This window comes from Camellia sinensis, chromosome 12, assembly GCF_055761805.1.
Source record: "Camellia sinensis isolate YWXY chromosome 12, ASM5576180v1, whole genome shotgun sequence".
Classification (NCBI taxonomy): Eukaryota; Viridiplantae; Streptophyta; class Magnoliopsida; order Ericales; family Theaceae; genus Camellia; species Camellia sinensis.
Window position 1 is genome coordinate 147,253,980 of NC_138972.1, and position 20,162 is coordinate 147,274,141.

Here is a 20,162-nt window from a genome sequence, read left to right on the forward strand (position 1 = left end):
GTCAAACAGATCTTGCACTTCATGACGAAGGCGGAAACAACTGTTGGTGGTGTGACCGGTCTGTTGGTGGTACGCACAGTACTGGGTAGGGTCGTGACTAGTTGGAAGACGACTAGGGAGAGGTCGAGGCTTGAGGGGTGTGAGATGCCCCTTTTCAGCAAGGATCTGGAGCGCCTTAGACAAAGGCATATAAAGGGCGTGGAATACCCTGCGACCTCAAGGCAGATATTTTGAGTTTTGTGCATTTTTACTAGATATACTGGCAAAGGGGTCGGCAGGTATAGGCTTGGCCTACTGATTTTTCTTGGGTGCAGGATTAGGGTTGGAGGGAACGGTTCTAGAATGACGGGGCTTATCCCGATTTTTCGCTTGGCTTGAACTGCCCTCGATTGGAGTGGGGAAAGCATCATCCACAGTCTTAGCCACAACTGCGAATACTTGCTATTTATTCAACCCCCTAGCTTTCAAAGCCTCGACTGCCCACAACAGTTGTTCAACGGGATCAGCGTCTGCTCCCACCTTGTTCTTACCTCTAGCCTCAGCCTGATCGAGGGTTTGGGTTGCTACATCAGAGAGGAACCCGGTTGTTGTTGACGTATCATTACTGTAGCTTGAGACAGCTTCAGGTTGGCTGAGCTCGATCACAATTCGCCCCAGTAGCAGGGGCTCCTACGGTATGAAATTCCTAGCATATGGTGCCGTTGGTGGCGGAGCCGACATTCCATAAGCGAGATCAGCCACAGATCTCTGAAGGTCGCCAATCATTCCCATCAGCTCAAACGTGGTGGGCTTACAAGCTTGAAACAACTGGGGTGTCCAGACCGGGTGTGCGATAGGCGACCTGGGTGGATGTGGTACGTCAACATTAGTCTCATCCTGCAAGATGATTACTTGGTCCAATGCGGCTGCCATAACCACAATTTCCTCTGAATTCTGGGTCGTCATAAGTCTGCTAAACCGGACAGAGGTGGCGTAACTGGTGACTGACAGATCTGATGAATCGGTGAGTCTTTTCCTGCTTTGTCTCCACAGAGGAGAACACTGGTTGCTCTAAACTGAGTCTCTGAACTGAAAGAGAAAACATGCAGCATCTCAGCCCAATCAATACAGACATGGACATAGCTAAAGAACTGTATTCAACCACTGATCTATGTTCTCCAAATCACTGCCCCAAAACTGAATCTGATACCCGCGGATATAACTGATTCTCAAAATACTTATACTAATGCCCGCAAGCCTGATACTCAAACTTGCAAACTGATATATGCGTTCCCTATAGAGGCCAACTCAAAAAGTACATAGCAAACAAATGAGAGCCAAAACACCCCTATGTTGGGGTAGGGTTTCCCTGTCCTATTTTGTTGGGAGCTAGGGCTTCACTACGCACACAGCGATTTCAAACAACCTATAATCGGGTAAGCAACCTGTCCTAGTTTGGAATAGTCACTATGGATTCCGAATATGCACTAGCTCGAATGGTCAAAAAGGGTGGCCCGCTAAAATCGGGGTTTGTGTTCCCGTCGTGGCAGAGCCCGCAACCGGTCAGCCTTATGGCACGCTTTTCAAAGCAAGCCTCCGGCAAACCGTTTAGGAATAGCATATGGAAAACACGGTGTCCTAGGCGCACCAATGCAAATGCAATGCAAAGAGACACATAAGTGTAGTAAAAAAAAAAGATATCATGAGTTCGAGTCAAGCTCTCTAAATCCCTAGCGGAGTCGCTAGAAACTGTAGACGTCCCGAACGTCCCAGGGGGAAATCCCCGTTCTGTTCATTTGGGCTCACTACAGTTCGGACTCAATGTCGCGGTCCTGTATCTAATCTCGCAGAGTGCAATACAAGACCGATGAATCATCAAAGAGTCCAAATCCGACAAATCGTTTTGAAAAATTGATTTTTAGAAAGAAATGCCAAACATAGATTGCTTTGCCAGATACAGAGTCACCATCTAAATATTTTGTTTTGGGGAATTTAGGAAACCCTGACTCGTGCCGAAGGCCACATGTCCGTCATCACCATAGTTGTCTCGGCTCGGAAACTTGGGTACGATTGGGGAAGGTCATTTCATGAGCACCCCCGCTCGCCCGATCAAAGATCGGCCACTACTAAACATGATATCGAGTTTTGAAAACATTACATGCTCTTATTCCGGTTATTAGCCTAGAATTACTATGTGATGCGCACAGCATACAAGTATAGACTGGGTCGCCTGAATTGGAACAAAACATCTTATGTTATTTTTAAAACGGTTTGCTGCTCGCAAGTAGGCTAAAATGTAGGTTTTGCCACCCTTAGGTGGGCTTAAGAAACAGGGTGATTTGCCACTCTTGAGTGGGCTTAAAACTCGCAATCGATGAATTGTTCCAATCCAAATAACCCAACCTTTACCCACAGGCATTCAGGCAGTTATATCACATAAGCAAATAGCCTCATGGTAAGCATGCTATCGTGACAGTCACTCACACACATGCAAGGATGCTAAAGCATAAACACTTACCAAGTACTCCGAGCCAAAGAAAGAAGCTAATTAGAAATCATGCATGAATCCTAACTATGCTAGAATGCCTAATGCAACACATGCAAAAATGCGACTACAATAGGCTCGGCTATTCTAAGATGGCATATGAAATGCTACAGATAACATGTATTCAACTTGAAATTGAAATACGATGCAGTTAGTATGATGAGCCTAGCCCGGTGCGTGCAAGATAGATGAATGGATGCAAACATGCGAGCATAAGTATGCTAATTGAAACGTGCCCTAATCTGACCATCATAAACTGGTAAATAAAAGGGAGAAAGACGTGGGGTTGGAAGACATGCATCACACTCACGCACACTTATTACAATAGTTGGCCCTCTCTCGGAGGGTCCGAATAAATAATACATGCCGCCTAATTAACTAACTAACAAGCTAATTAATTATTACAAAACCAAATGAATAACTAGCTACAACTAATTATTACACAACTTAATTAATTAACAAATTAATTAAACTATAAATGAAGAACAACAAACAAGTAGGGAAAGCAGTAAACAATGCTGTTCCAGCTCTGTTCCAAGAAGGAGGGTATGCATGGTCACATTCAGTTTCTCACCTCGAAACACCTTCCGGTTACTCTTTAGAGGCTCTGTTTGCAAGGTGTCTTCCAGTGTTTATTGCTGAAACTTACCAAAACACTGCTGGATGGATACACTAGTGGCCTGCTGTAACAAGCCCGCGGGGGACCTCGCTACAGCTCGGACTCGACTTTGTAGTCACGGTTCCTAATCTGAACCAAAGAGTCCAAATCTGGCAAATCGTTTTTGGAAAACAGATTTTTTTGAAAGAAGTGCCAAACATGGACTGCTTTGCCAGATACAGAGTCGCCACCTAAATATTTTATTTTGGGAAATTTAGGAAACCCTGACTCGGTGCCAAAAGGCCACGTGTCCGTCATCACCAAAGTTGCCTCGGCTCGGGAACTTGGGTACGATTGGGGAAGGTCACTTCGTGAGCACCCCCGCTCGCCCGGTCATAGACCAGCCTCTACTAACCATGATATCAATTTTTGGAAAACATTGTGAGTTCTTATTCCGGTTATTGGCCTAGGTTACTATGTGGTGCTCACAGCATACAAATATAGACCGGGACGCCTGATTTGGAACGAAACATTTCATGTTTGTTTTTGAAAATGGTTTGCTACCCGCAGGTAGGCTTGAAACATTTGATGATTTATTCCAATTCAGATAACCCAACCTTCACCCACAGGCATTCAGGCAGTTATATCAGATAAGCACATAGCCTCATGGTAAACATGCTATCATGGCATTCACTCACACGCATGCAAGGATGCTAAAGCATAAAGCTTACCGAGTACTCCAAGCCAAAACAGAAACTCATTAGAAATCATGCATGATCCTAAGTATACAGAAATGCCTAATGCAGCACATGCAAAATGCAACTATAGTAGGCTCGGCTATTCTAAACATGGCATGTGAAATGCTACAACTATCATGTATTCAATTTGGAATTGAAAGTACAAATGCAGTTAGTATGATGCGCCGAGCCCAGTGCATGCAATATAGATGAATGAAGGCAAACATGCTGTTATGCTGTATGCTAATTTAAACATGCCCTAATCTAACCATCATAAGCGGATAAATAAAAGGAAAGAAAGACGTGGGGTTAGAAGACATACAACACACACACGCACACTTATTACAGTTGTGCCCCCGCGCAGAGGGTCCGAATAAATAATACAGTCCAAATATTACAGTCCCAAATAAAAGAATATTACAGTCCAAAATATTACAGAACCCAAATTAATTAAAGAATTAATTAAGAAAGCAAATAAAACTGGCGTGCAGGCCAGGGACTGCCTTGCTTCTGATGGATGATGCATGTCCGGATTGTCTTGCGCGGAAATCTACCGGGATGCCCCAATTAGCCTCTGTTTACACCTGTTCTTGAAATGCGCGCCAAGCCTTGAAAAGTTGCTGATTCTGCGTTTTGCTGCAACAGAGAGCAGGAAAGGGGCATAGCAATGTATTTGCACAGATATATGCATATCTCGACCCTCGTCCCACCAATCACGCATACCGAGGCATGATGGCCGAGGAGTCGAAATGCACAACTCAATATAGGATGAATGCACATGAAACTACAGCTAAAACCTAACCCCATCATGGATAATCCGGAGTGTCGGTGACTGGGGAATTGAGACACATTCCGTCACTCGGAGTACGAAATGCACCTCGTTTCCCGTGCTCAGGCTAACTCCTATTCCGGACATGATGCAATACGCATGGTATGCATGAAATGCAACTAATATACAATCCTAACATACACAATGCTATGAAAATGAGGTGTCTCGAAATGCGTGCTCACAGGCACGCAAACCGAGAAAATGCACGAATGCAAAGAAAATGATATGCCTCGAAGTGCGTGCACACGGGCACGCAAAACCGAGAAAATGATTTGTGTCTCGAAATGCGTGCACGCGGGCACGCAAACCGAGGCGATGATATGTGTCTCGAAATGCGTGCACGCGGGCACGCAAACCGAAGCGATGATATGTGTCTCGAAATGCGTGCACGCGGGCACGCAAATCGAGGCGATGATATGTTTCTCGAAATGCGTGCACGCGGGCACGCAAACTGAGGCGATGATATAATGTGATGAAATGACATGGAAATGACAAATGGGCTTATACCAACATGAGTGAGCCTCAGCCACACTCACATAGGATGCCTGCGGGTAAAAAAAGAGTGCCTCGAAATGCGTGCACACGGGCACGCAAACCGAGGCAATGCAAAAGCGATGCGAATGACATGGAAGATGCAACATGGACTTATACTAACATGAGAGAGCCTCAGCCACACTCACATAAGATGCCGATGGCAGAAAATGAGGTGCCTCGAAATGCGTGCACACGGGCATGCAAACCGAGGCAGTGAATACGCAATGCAAATGACATGGAAAATGACAAATGGACTTATACTAACATGAGAGAGCCTCAGCCGCACTCACCTGAGATGCCGATGGCAGAAAATGAGGTGCCTCGAAATGCGTGCACACGGGCACGCAAATCGAGGCGATGCTAAAATGTGATGAAATATGGCAAAAATGATATGCAAGCATACTAATGGAATTTCAGCACTAAAATATGGGGGAAAACAGTCCCGAAATGAAGCGAAATGACATGAAATGCAAGGAAATGTTCCGAAATGCAACATTAGGCACCCGAAATGGCCTATAGCTATGCCAAACATGCACAATATGGACATGCAATGCAAAGACAGAAGCTAGACAGTCCCAAAAGATGCACTTTCACAGTTATAAACATGGCCAAACAGCAAGTATAGGTAGGGGAAAAATAGCATGCAAGAATAGGGGCCAAAAGAGGGGTAATGAAGCAAGTGGTATAAGCAAAACTCAAAATGAAAAATTTCCTTCTACAACACTGAAGATGGACCAAAAATATGAACATTTACAGTATATGGCAGACCTCGAATCAGTATACAAACATGCTAAAAATGTGATGCAAAACAAGGCTCAAAAGGTGCTATAACATGAAGTGTGCAAAATAATCACCAAACAGCCAAAGACCCTTAACAAAACATGTAGAATAGATCAAAATAAGCACTTTTCTAGAACTGTAAAATGGCCAAAAACAAAAGCATGGTAGGCTAACTAAACATACAAGAATGGGGAATAAAAGAGGGATATAAAGGGAGGTGCAACATGGAAATCCCAAATGGTGTTGAACCCTTCTTCAATGTTGAAGAGGGGCTCAAAATAAGCCTCATATCAGTTTACAACATGCTCGAAAGTAAATTTCTCATGGGCCAAAAATAGCATGCAAAATCATGACATACAAGAGGATCATTGAAGCAAGTGTATTATGGAGGGCTCAAACAGGGTTGAGCCCTTAATGAGAAGTGAAGATGAGCTCAAAAGATGGCCCTTTTCAGTTAGGGCCGGAGCTTGAAACCAAAAAGAAGTGAGGCTTAGAAATAAATCAAGAGAAAGGGTCAAAAGGGTAAAAGTGTTACTTACCCTTGAAGATTCAAACTTTTGTTGCTTTTTGGATGGATTTGCAGCTTCTTTAGCCTTCAAGAATCCTTCCTTGTTGCTGGAAATGAGATGGTGGTGGTAGAGCTTGGTGGTGTAGAAGGAATAATGGTTAGGGACTTAGGGTTTTTTCAAGAGTTGAGAAGGAAGAAGATGGAGTTGGCTATGGAAGCTTGAAGGAGAGTTTTTCTAACCCTAAAAGAGAAGGCCACCAGCTGGTTATAAGGATCAAAAAGGGGGTGTAAAGGTGGGGGAGAAGGAGAGCAAAACTCCCCCACAAAATATCCTCCGGACACAGAAAATATCTGGGGGATATTGCCCCACAGCTGTAAAGTGCATAGTGCGAGGAACACAGCCGGCCTCTTACTTTTGCTGGAGGTGGCCGGCCGGCCACACCCCCTAGCCGGCCGGCTAGGGGTCAAAAGGGTCAATGTGATTTTCTGGCCGGCCAGCTACTGGGGAGGTACTCCTATGTGTGTACAACACAACCATGTGGTTAAAATTCCAAGAAAGTGGGTCCAAGGGGTTCAACATTGGCTCGGAAAGAGGGGGTCAAAAGGGTCAAGTTGAATTACTGGCCGGTCACCAACTTTTAGTGGCCTTTCATGTGTGTAGATCACAGATATGTGGTTGAAAGTTGGCAACACTAGCTCCAAGGTATTCAACATTAACCCGGAAGTTGGAAAAACGGGCACCGGGAGGCTCCGGAGGAGAGATAACTGGTTGCTGCAACAATTACTAGCCTCCCAAACTTCAGTGACCTTCCTGGTGATAAAACAGAGGTACCTGCGAAAAATGAACGAAAACCGATGCAGAACGAATGTTCGGGGGCCAAAACACGCAGTTTGGGATCCCGAAAATGGGCTGTTAAGCACCGAAAATGGCGTTCGGCCACGAAGTGGGTTTCTCAGACCCCAGTGTCCCTCAAAAGGGAGAAAATAAGATGTATGCCAAAAATCAGAGCAAACGGAGATGGTTAGGCGGTCCCGAACCGAGGCACACGGCCTGACGGCTCCGAAAACCGGGAACCGGGCTTCGAAATGGGCAAAATGGCCTATGGCCACCAAATGTAGCCCACGGCCACTGAGAGATGGTCTACGGGACCTCTCCCTCCCCTCAGGAAAAGAAACAGAGAAAACTGAGTCTGGTTCGCAAACCGAGGCAAGGCACCGAAGAAGGTCCGGAAGTCCGGAGGCGGGGCTCGCAGCCGCGACTCTGAAACTTCTGAACGAGCACATTATGCAATATCACCAAGTGCTCAACTGGTGACGTCTGAGTCTCAAGGTCGGTCAAAAATGGGGTGTCTACACCTGCCAGCCATGGGGGAAAACTGCCGACCACCTGCTGGCCAGGGATGGCACACTGCCGGTCGGGGATGAGAGGCTACCGGCCAGGGATGAGAGGATGCCATCCATCAATAGTGCACTGCCGGCCACTGATGTGCTGTGACACCAAGCTGCAACAAAGCACAAAATAGAGGAAATAGAGGGTCTCCCAAGGACATGTACGCACTATGCCACTCCATATCACCTCAAAACATCAAGGGAGAGGCATAGTCGAATCCATGACCATCAATCACACATTCCGATGCATGATGGCCAAAGATCCAACTTGTGCAAATCAATATGAAAATGAATGCACAAATAAAACAAGTAAGGCCTAAAACTCTATCATAGATAATCAAGAGCGTCGGCGACCGAGAATTGAGACATGTTCCATCACTTGAAGTATGAAACACCCCTAGTTCCTTGTGCTCGGATTAACAGTTAATCCAAACAATGCAACACATAAGCATGACAAACATGCAATATGACTTAAGCATGCAACAAGCATATAAGCCTGATGTGAGGTAACGACCTTGGACAACATGATAAAATGCAGTATGAACATGCAAACATACTAGGCATGTAAAGATAGACAAGTATGCAACAACATACGAAATGAAACAAGCATGCGACAACACGGTAAGATGGGCTTACACTCAAGATGGACAACTCTCAAATAGGTCCAAATCTGTTACCAAAAGTGATAAATTGATGGCATGAAAAGCATGAAATGGCAAGACAAACATGCATGCCAAATGGCTCAAGTATTAAGGTATAAAGAGGACAACTCTTAAGCACACTTAAGGAGCGACAAACATGGATATATGACAATGAGGTAAGCTCTGAAATCTCATGTAAATTGATGCCAAGTCAACTAAACAATGCAAGCATAGCATGTTATGATGCTCAAAGCCCAAAGTAAGCAAAGGGACTTAAGCCATGGCCATACAAGGCAAGCCCCAAGGGGCCAAGGGGACCTAAAACAATCCTAAAGCAGGTCCGAACAAGACCAAAATAAGCTCAAAGCTAGCCAACACATGCTAGAACACAAGGCTAAAAACATGGAGCATGCAAGGCTTTAAAGAGGCAATGCACTACACCTATTGAAACCAAACATGGGATGACTTGGACAACATAAAACAAAGTTACATCATGGTATATTAAGACCAAAAATGCACTGAAATGATGAGCCAAAGGCTTAGGCTTAATGGCATGCACAAAAGTCCATTCTTGAGGCATAAAGCACAAGCTCTACAAAGTATTTGAAGCATGTCAAATGCAGGTGTATGACAACATTTCATGGACTGAAATAACATATGAAATGATGGCAAGACATCGAAACATCACATGCATGGCATGGTAGGGGCCTCAAAACCCAAGACTAGCCTAAGAATTTACACTATAGCTATACAAAGCGTGAGTGATATGGCCATGGCAGCCCAAAACAGTCCTAGAACAGCCAAAATAAGCATAAAATCATGTTGGAGCAAAGCCAAAATATGCTACGATGATGAGTCAAAACATCATGCACAAAAAGCTAGTAAACAAGATTTGTTCTACAACTATATGGAGCATGCAAAGGATGACCAAACCAATAGGGTCATGATATGGAAAAACATTACCAAAAACATGCTGAAATGTAAACCAAACAAGCTAACATGACATGACAAAGCATGAAGCATATGAAGCTAGTTTAAGGGATTTACACTACAAGTGTATCATGCAAGCATGGAGTGACATTTCCAACCCAAAACAGATCTATGGCATGGTAAAATATCACCAAAAGCCTACTGTAATAGACTCAACACAAGCTAAGCAAACATGCTACTTTGATGAGCTATGAATGGAGTTACACTACACATACAAGATGCATGCAAAATATGACCAAACCAGCCATGGGCAAGGCCAAGGAAGGTCCTAGAAGTCACAAAAAATGGCCTAAACCAAGCCTAAAAAATGTAGAGAGGCATGCTCCTTTGGAAGGCCAAAAAAGACAAGCAAGCAAAAACCAAAAGAGAGGGGGCCACCCCCTCTGATTTGAGACCTCAAACATCTGGATTTCAGTGGTAGGAAGGCCAAACTAAGGTTAGCTCGGAGGCCTTAAAGCATGGCTTAAAACAAAGCCAAACAAAGCATGCAAGAGGGTTACACACTCCTAACAGCAAAAAGACCTGAAACAAACTTGAAAAACACTTAAATACAAGACTTTTTTCAGTTGTAAGCAAGGCCTAAATCAATATGCAAGAAGGGCCAAAATAAGGTACAAGAAAGTGTAAAAAAAGAAAAAATACTCACCCTTGATGATCAACTTCAAAACGAGCCACTTCAGGGGGTAGAAACTCACTTTCAAAGCTCAAGAAGTCCTCCCAAGAACCTTGGTCCAATGGTGGTGGTGTATCTCTAAGTGTTCTATTGTAAAAGTGTAAGGAAAATTAACTTCAAGGCACAATTTAGCAACAATATAGAGAGAGAAAGAGATATTTCTTCTTAAAGTGGCTCAACTCCTGATATAGAGGGAGCCCTCTTGCTTATATAGAAGAGGTGCAATGCAAAGCTTCTTCAAGAAGCTTGGCAAGAGTTCCATCCCTCCATACACGTGTATGGAGGGTAGACAACAAAAAACCAGCTGGCTCAAAAGATCTGAAGTAAAACCAGCTGAGACAGGGGGGTGCCGGCCATCAGTAGTGGCCAGCAGTGGCTCACTGATGGCCGGCAGGCTTTATCAGTGGCCTGCAGGCACAAAGCCATGGCTGGCAGTGCACCAAGAAGGTCACTCTGAAAGGACCAAGTCAAGGTCCAAAAAAGGGGCAGAAAGGATACAGGGTCTGGAAAGCTCGAACCTGTGATGTTCCGCCGCGACAGTCGAGTACTCGGCGAGATATCGAACTAGTTGTTGGGTGTACCTACAAGCACAACCAAGTCTTGAGGACGGTCAAAAATGGAGTGTCTACAGGGGTCCCTAAGATTATTGCTTGGGACATATTTTTGATCAGGACAAAAGATGTGGGTAAGCACAATCGTCGATTGCAAATTAGCACTTCAGGAAGTTTGTATCTAATGTACAAAGAATTACCACTTGCACTGGTAAGTGATTGAGTTGTTTTCTGGAAGTATTTGGTAGGAATTAATCCTTACTGGATACAATTCATATCAGCACCACTATCTACAAGAGCAATGGCATCTTTTATTATAAAATCTAGTTTTATAATAAAAGTGATTTTGATATACCATTTCTGGAATGTAACCTTGTTAATAAGGTTCAAGTATGCTAAAGATGCATCTTGAGTATTACTGGATTCAGTTACTTCCAATTTTTCTTGATTTTTGGAACTAACTTGTTCTTTAATTCTTTTAAGGTCTGTATTAATAGCAATATTTGCTATTTGTAAATGCTTTATTTCAACTTTTAAAGCATTTACTTCCATCTTAAGATCCTAGATTGTTATGGGTTTTTCTTCAGAAGTATTTTGGATTCTTTTATATACGTATTTCATATTGTAATGTTTGGGAGGTAAAACTTCTTCTTTTTTATGCTGTTGATAGCATAATTCAAGAAATTTTAATTTCATTTCTAGATCTATGATTTGATCAGCAATGTTTAACATTTGCTGCTCATCATGTGTGAGAACATTGATACTAGGACTACTAATATCAAGTCTATTCATTTCAACTATTGCTTTCCAATAATTGGTTTCTTCTGTAATTTGATTTATTTGGGGTTTACAGGAACAAATTTCTGGAGGGGATTCAAAGTCAGAATTAGAAGATGATGAACATAACACGGCAATTCCATCATCTAAAGTAGAGTCTGAATCAGAGTCTTCAGAAAGCATCTGAAGGATTTGTTGCTGGATTTCATCGTCTAAAGCTAATTCATTTAATTTTTGTTGAAATTTAGCTTTACAACGATTAGCATAGTGACCTGTTTGGCCACACTTGTAACATTTGACTGCAGATTTATCCTTCTGTGGATAAGATTTTTTTCTATTTGCCTTTAGATTTAGAAGGTTGGGGTTGTTGAATAGTCTGTTTATAATATTTTTTTTCTGGATTTCTTGGAATAATATTTTGATGATTTTCCAAATTTTTTTTTTTTTTTTTTTATGTTTGTGTTTGGAAGGATATTGGATTTTAGTTTCATAGGCGAATTGTTCACAAAATTCACCTAATTCATTATGACTTTGCTTTTTCATTTGGTTCTGTAATTTGAGATCATTGCAAAGAGTAAGACCTTCTTCTGTAACAATTCTTATGAGTTGACCATAAGTATATTCTGAATAAGGAATAGACATTTCTCTATGCTTATCCCTTAATTTTTTCCTGATTCTCTCAGCAAAGAGAGTGGGAAGGCCATCAATGAATTTGGCTTTCCAATGTTCACTGTTAGCGTCAGATCTTCTGACAACTCTCATCATGAACACATCTTTATACCATCTAAAATGGGACAAAGAAGGACATCTCAAATTCTGTAATAGTTCTCTACTCCTATCTTCTAAACCATCAGGAGAAGCTCCTACAAAATGGTGTAGAATTGTATTGATAAGAGTATAAATCGCGTCCTGTTCAGATTGAACAGTAACTGTTAAAGGATCTGTAATTCTTTTAAAAGATGTTAATATTTCTATTTGTTGTGTTTCTATAATGATGTTATCCCACCATCCTTTAAGGATGCCGGTAAAACCATTGACCAAGAATCGTGCTATTTCATGATCATCATTCTCATTCTGTTTGCAAATTGTTGAATACATTATCATTTGATGCAACAATTCAAATATCTGGTATTGAGAAAGACCATCTATATTCCATTCATAAATGGTTTTTCCATGGTATGATTTCTGTGTCTGTAAAAAATCTTCTTCATAAAGGATATCCATAGGGGTGCTCCTAGGATAATAATATCTTGTGGGAGCAGCCATATTGGAATTCCTGGAAGTGTCTCAATAATGAACTTTATTTATGGAGGTTAGGTTTTCCTGGAAATTGTTTTCAATTCCTGTAATTTGAGAAAGTGTTAATTTTTCTTCATTTGGATTTTGTTGTCTGGATGACATATTAATTGAAGAGGATTCTCCCATTTTAAGATTTTTAATCTTATCAACAAGAGTATCCATAAATTATGTATCTTTCTTAGTAGAAGATAACTTGAATTTAGTTACTTCTAAAGGAGGTTTAATTGTTACTGGAAGAACCTCAGTTTTGACTTTTGATTTTGGCTATAAGTGACAACTATTTTTAATATGATTTACAGTTTCTTCAATTCTAGTGAATTGTTTGCCAACTGTTTGGCAAAACAGATTTGTCTAATTATGTTGCTTGAATATCAGTATCATATCCTGGATGAGAACAGGATCCCTATTCTGTGATTTATGGGGAATTTCCATATAAGCAGCAATCGCTAAAGGTTTAGTGTTATTGCTTAATGGTTGTAACTCCAGAGGTTGGGTTGGTGGATGGACAGAAGTAATACTTTGACCATTGGTGGTGACCCAAGTTTTCTGTATATTTTCGATGGCATTAATTTGAGATTCTGTAGGCGTGATATTTTCAACATAACACCATGGAAAAGACTGTATTTTCTGATGTTGTTCTAAATGAACATAATACTTGTTTTTGTATTGTTCTAACTGGAAAGGGGTATGAGAACTAAAATACCATTCTCTAAATGTTCTGTATTTTTCTTTCTGTAGATCCTCATTTAAGGCTTTTCAGATTTTACTTCCTGGTGTAAAATCTATTAAATTTCAAAATTCATATCACTGGTTGTAGGGCTATAAGGCCTTCTAAATTCATAAATACCATGTGCTATTTGGTTTTCTGAAAATTGAAGTCCCTGAACTATAGGGTCTGCAGGTTCAGGTTGCATATCACTAAGAGGTCTGGAAGCTGGTCTTGAAGACATCCCTTGTAAAACCGACTCAGTTGGTTCAGATAAATAGGATGGAGCAGTTCTGTAACTGGGTACTAGACATACTTCTGGATAAAGAACTCTGTGGTCTTTTGAAGGTAAGGTAAACATTTCCTCCTTGTGTCTGGATAACTTCATCCAAGGTTTGTTAGACGATTGGCCTGGCTGGAACAGCTTGATTTATTTGCCATCTTTCTGGAAACTTAATTTCTTGCCAAGGTATCATCTTTCGCACTGCAACTTGGCTATTGAAAAGATTTGTGTCTATTAGGACTGTGTGTCCTAATTCACTTTGTTTCCTGATATAAGGATTAAGGGTTGTTAAAACCTTAAGATAAATTCTAGAAATTACTGCAACATGTGGTGATCCTGGAAGATACTCATAACCATTTAATAACACTCTAAGTTCTAGGACTATGGACAGATTAGCATCTGTGAGTGCTATACTAAGATTTGGATATATATTGAAATATACTGGACCAAGGGAGAGACTAGTTTCTATAGCTCCCATTAGTGATGCTCTCTAATCAAGGCATCTACCATCTCGAAGGGTACACTGGATACTGGTATTTTGACCTAAGAGGGTCAAAGGTTTGAAAGCTATCTGTACAAATCCTATGTGGACATACTTGTATTTCTGTAGGAAAGGATAAAGATCCTGTATATGAAGGAGATACATAATCTCATCCTCATGCTGAATAGATACTGCATGTTCAAAAGTTTTGATTATTTTTCTACTGGAAAAGTCAAAGGTTCCTATCTTATGGATAGTATCTAGTTTGACCTTAGGGATAGTCCACTTATCTAAGGCTTCCTTCACATCTTGGTAAGCTACAAGCTCTCCGCCATCTGATGTAGAAGCTACTATATTGGCTACTTCTTCTGAAGGTACAGTACTCATGTTTGGTTGATTGTGACTATATATGGAGAATTAAAATTAAATAAAACAATCTATGACCAATATTAAACTTGGCTCTGATACCATAATAACGTGGTTGACACTGGGTTCAACTAAGCACGTCTGTCAATGACTTACGAGATCAAATGACCTAACCACAATCACTGCTAATGGTCTGACTCTACGCGACTTGGGTGACGTCCCACTTAACCTCACACTATTCTACCCTCAAACAGCACAAACCCAAGAATACTACTAGCCATAGTTTTATTTTATTTTAGCCTAATTATGCCATATATGGTCTCATGATTTTACTGTAGAGGAGGTGGAGGCCTACCGGCGGCCGCCCATGCAACTAGCTGTTCCTGTATCTGAGATTGGATTTTTTCAATCTGTATATTATTGTATTCTAATTGTTGAAGACCCCAAGGGTCATTAGGGAAAGTAGTAAGAAAATTTAGATAGTTATTTTTTCTTTGAATATGAAAATCTAAAATTTCATGCAAAATATCAAGTATATCAACAGAACTCATACATTAGAAAAGATGAAAAAGAATACTTACAATCAGTACTTCAAACTTTTATTATACTTCAAAAGGAAAGGAGGAGTACACATTTCTAGAGGAGCAGAGAGAGGGAGAGTACAATACACACTTATAAACTGAGAATTATTATTCTTCCAACTCGTGCCATCAACAAGGGTGAGGCATCCCTTATATAGAAGAATAAAGATAATAAGAGAAGGATGAGAAAGACAAGTGGCGTGTCCTGGTTCGTTTGGAGTCGGTCGTCCTTATCTCCTCGAGATTCTCCTTATCTTTAAGTGTCAGCAAGGGACAGCTGGATTGCCAGCTGTATGCTGTTAGAAAAAAGGCTAGGCTTTAGCCAAAAGTAATTTTGTCGTCACATGCTGCTGGAAAGTTATACTGGAGTGGAGGACAAAGAATCACATCATTCTTATTTTCCTTTTCCTTTTGTCTTTTTCCTGGCTCAGCTTTTAGTAATTAAGCCAGTCAAAGAATCCCAAAAATCACCTATGTTTGGCTCATCTGGTTCTTGGGATTCGCCTGCTAATACTGAAAATTCATTTTCATCCAAAAGAGGATCAAAATGCTCATCTTCTGGTCCACCATGACTACTGGATCCAGACTTCATGCTGGCATCATCTTTGTAAAGGGATTGCAAGAATTGTTCTTCCATAAAATCCATACTTTTAATAATTAATTCTTGCTGTGATAAATCTGGATACTTTTGTCTTAATTCATTTTGAATTTGGACAAAAGGATTCTGGGCTGGAGTGGCTGGGAGTAATTTTGGAGAGGCACCCCAGCAAGCTTGAGTATGGGCTTCGATTTTCTGTAAAATGTCCTTCTGCTGTTGGGCAGTATCTAATCCCTTAGTCCACCATTTGGTAAAGAGAACTTTATTCTGGAAATCACATTGGAAATCCCATTTCCAAATCCATGGAATTCCAAAACGTATGACAAAATGGGCGGTAGATTTGGACATGGAAATATCCTTATAAACTGGAATATGGCTGTAAGCAACTTGCCATTCATTGAAGGCAAGATGAATGGGTTATGGAAAAACATCTAATTGTAAGCCAAATTTATCCCACCAAACGAGAAACCAATTTGGGAGATCATTTTTGAGGACATCAGGAATAACATGGATAAACCAGGAATGATTCCATGGGGGATTCATATAATAAAATGCTCGGGAAAAAGCATCAATATAATCCCAGTAACTGTAATGAGATTCTTTATTGCGAATCTCGAAAGATCTGGTAACATGGAGATGCATACCCCAAGCCTACATTGGCAATATTTTTTGGATAATGGCCTTGCGGTAATTAATAAGGCTAGCAGTACAGTTGGGTTCAGCCAATGTATGCTTAAATTCTACTGATGCAGTTTCTGTAAGGATTTGCTCGAAAATATATTTGTATTGATCAAAATGCAGTAGAGCATACTGAGTAGTGAGATACCGCCTTTTGATTTCCCATGGATTATTCATCCATTGGATATCTTCTGTATTAATATAGAGGACTGTCTCCTTAACGATAGAATTCTGGAAGTAAGATTCTGGAGTTGTTAGGAGGATGTCTTTAGCCGTTTGGCTAGATTTCCCTTTTTTACTGGAAAGAGCATTAAGCCCTGGAAATTCTGTATGGTAGGGATTACCCCTTCCGCGGCCCCTTTTGCCTGGGCCTCGGCCTCTGCTGTGCATGACGAAAGTCCTGTAAATATTCACAAGTTAGAAAATCAGGAAGAAAATTATTTTCTCCTTTGATATATTCAATATCAAAATCAAATACTGAAAGTTGGCCTTGCCATGAAGCAAAAATTTGTTTTTGAGCTAAATTCTGGACATCTTTTTCAAATCCATGGAATTCCAAAACATATGACAAAATGGGCTGTAGATTTGGACATGGAAATATCCTTATAAACTGGAATATGGCTGTAAGCAACTTGCCATTCATTGAAGGCAAGATGAATGGGTTCTAGAAAAACAAAACCCATTCGTCTTGCCTTCAATGAATGGCAAGTTGCTTACAGCCATATTCCAATTTATAAGGATATTTCCATGTCCAAATCTACCGCCCATTTTGTCATACATTTTGGAATTCCATAGATTTAGAAATGGGATTTCCAGTGTGATTTCCAGAATAAAGTTCCCCGTTTGAAAAGAGTTTTCTTTACCAAATGGTGGACTAAGGGATTAGATACTCCCCAACAGCAGATGGACATTTTACAGAAAATCAAAGCCCATACTCAGGCTTGCTGGGATGCCTCTCCAAAATTACTCCCAGCCACTCCAGCCCAAAATCCTTTTGTCCAAATTCAAAATGAATTAAGACAAAAGTATCCAGTTTTATCAGAGCAAAAATTAATTATTAAAAGTATGGATTTTATGAAAGAACAATTCTTGCAATCCCTTTCCAGAGATGATGCCAGCATGAAGTCTGGATCCAGTAGTCATGGCGGACCAGAAGATGAGCATTTTGATCCTCTTTTGGATGAAAATGAATATTCAGTATTAGCAGGCGAATCCCAAGAACCAGATGAGCCAAACATGGGTGATTTTTGGGATTCTTTGACTGGCTTAATTACTGAAAAGCTGAGCCAAGATAAAGACAAAAAATGAAAAGGAAAAGGAAAAGGAAAAGAAGAATGATATGAATTTTTGTCCTCCACTCCAGTATAACTTTCCAGTAGCATGTGACGACAAAATAACTTTTGGCTAAAGCCTTGCCTTTTGTCTACCACCATACGGCTGGCCATCCAGTTGTCCCTTGCTGACACTTAAAGATAAGGAGAATCTCGAGCAGATAAGGGCGATCGACTACAAACCAATCAGGACACGCCACCTGTCTTCCTCATCCTTATCTTATTATCTTTATTCTTCTATATAAGGGATGCCTCACCCTTGTTGATGGCATGAGTTAGAAGAATAATAATTCTCAGTTTATAAGTGTGTATTGTACTCTCTCTCTCTGCTCCTCTAGAAGTGTGTACTCCTCCTTTCCTTTTGAAGTATAATAAAAGTTTGAAGTACGGATTGTAAGTATTCTCTTTCATCTTTTCTAATGTATGAGTTCTGTTGGTATACTTGTTATTTTGCATGAAATTTTAGATTTTCATATTCAAAGAAAAAATAATTATCTAAATTTTCTTACTACTTTCCCTAATGACCCTTGGGGTCTTCAACAATTAGAATACAATAATATACAGATTGAAAAAATCCAATCTCAGATACAGGAACAGCTAGTTGCATGGGCGGCCGCCGGTAGGCCTCCACCTCCTCTACAGTAAAATCATGAGACCATATATGGCATAATTAAACTAAAATAAAATAAAACTATGGCTAGTAGTGTTCTTGGGTTTGTGCTGTTTGAGGGTAGAATAGTGTGAAGTTAAGTGGGACATCACCTATGTCGCGTAGAGTCAGACCATTAGCAGTGATTGTGGTTAGGTCATTTGATCTCGTAAGTCGTTGACATACGTGCTTAGCTGAACCCTGTGTCAAGCACCTTATTATGGTATCAGAGCCAAGTTTAATATTGGTCATAGTTTGTTTTATTTAATTTTAATTATCCATATATGGTCACAAACAACCAAACATGAGTACTGTACCTTCAGAAGAAGTAGCCAATACAGTAGCTTCTACATCAGAAGCCAGAGAGCTTGTAGCTTACCAAGATATGAAGGAAGCCTTAGATAAGTGGACTATCCCTAAGGTCAAACCAGATACTATCTATAAGATAGGAACCTTTGACTTTTCCAGTAGAAAAATAATCAAAACTTTTGAACATGCAGTATCTATTCAGCATGAGGATGAGATTATGTATCTCCTTCATATACAGGATCTTTATCCTTTCCTACAGAAATACAAGTATGTCCACATAGGACTTGTCCAGATTGCCTTCAAACCTTTGACCCTCTTAGGTCAAAATACCAGTATCCAGTGTACCCTTCGAGATGGTAGATGCCTTGATTGGAGAGCATCACTAATGGGAGCTATAGAAACTAGTCTCTCCCTTGGTCTAGTATATTTCAATATATATCCAAACCTTAGTATAGCACTCACAGATGCTAATCTGTCCACAGTCCTAGAACTTAGAGTGTTATCAAATGGTTATGAGTATCTTCCAGGATCACCACCTTTTGCAGTAATTTCTAGAATTTATCTTAAGGTTTTAACAACCTTAATCCTTATGTCAGGAAACAAAGTGAATTAGAACACACATTCCTAATAGACACAAATCTTTTTAGTAGCCAAGTTGCAGTGCCAAAGATGATACCTTGGCAAGAAATTAAGTTTCCAGAAAGATGGCAAATAAATCAACCTGTTCCAACCTGGCCAATCGTTCAACAAACCTTGGATGAAGTTATCCAGACACAAGGAGGAAATGTTTACCTTACCTTCAAAAGACCACAGAGGTCTTTATCCAGAAGTATGCCCAGTACTAGTTACAGAACTGCCCCATCCTATTTATCTGAACCAACTGAGTCGGTCTTACAAGGGATGTCTTCAAGACCAGCTTCCAGACCTCCTAGTGATACGCAACCTGAACCTGGAGACCCTATAGTTCTGGGAGTTCAATTTTTATAAAACCAAATACCACATGGTATTTATGAAGCCAGAAGGCCTTATAGCCCTACAACCAGTGATATGAATTTTGAAATTTAATGGATTTTACACTAGGAAGTAAAATTAGAAAACCCGTAAATGAGGATCTACAGAAAGAAAAATACAGAACATTTAGAGAATGGCATTTTAGTTCTCATACCCCTTTCCAGTTAGAACAATACAAAAACCAGTGTTATGTTCATTTAGAATAACATCAGAAAACACAGTCGTTTCCATGGTGGTATGTTGAAAATATCACGCCTACAGAATCTCAAATTAATGTCATTGAAAATATACAGAAGGCTTAGGTCACCACCGATGGTCAAAGTATTACTTCTGTCCATC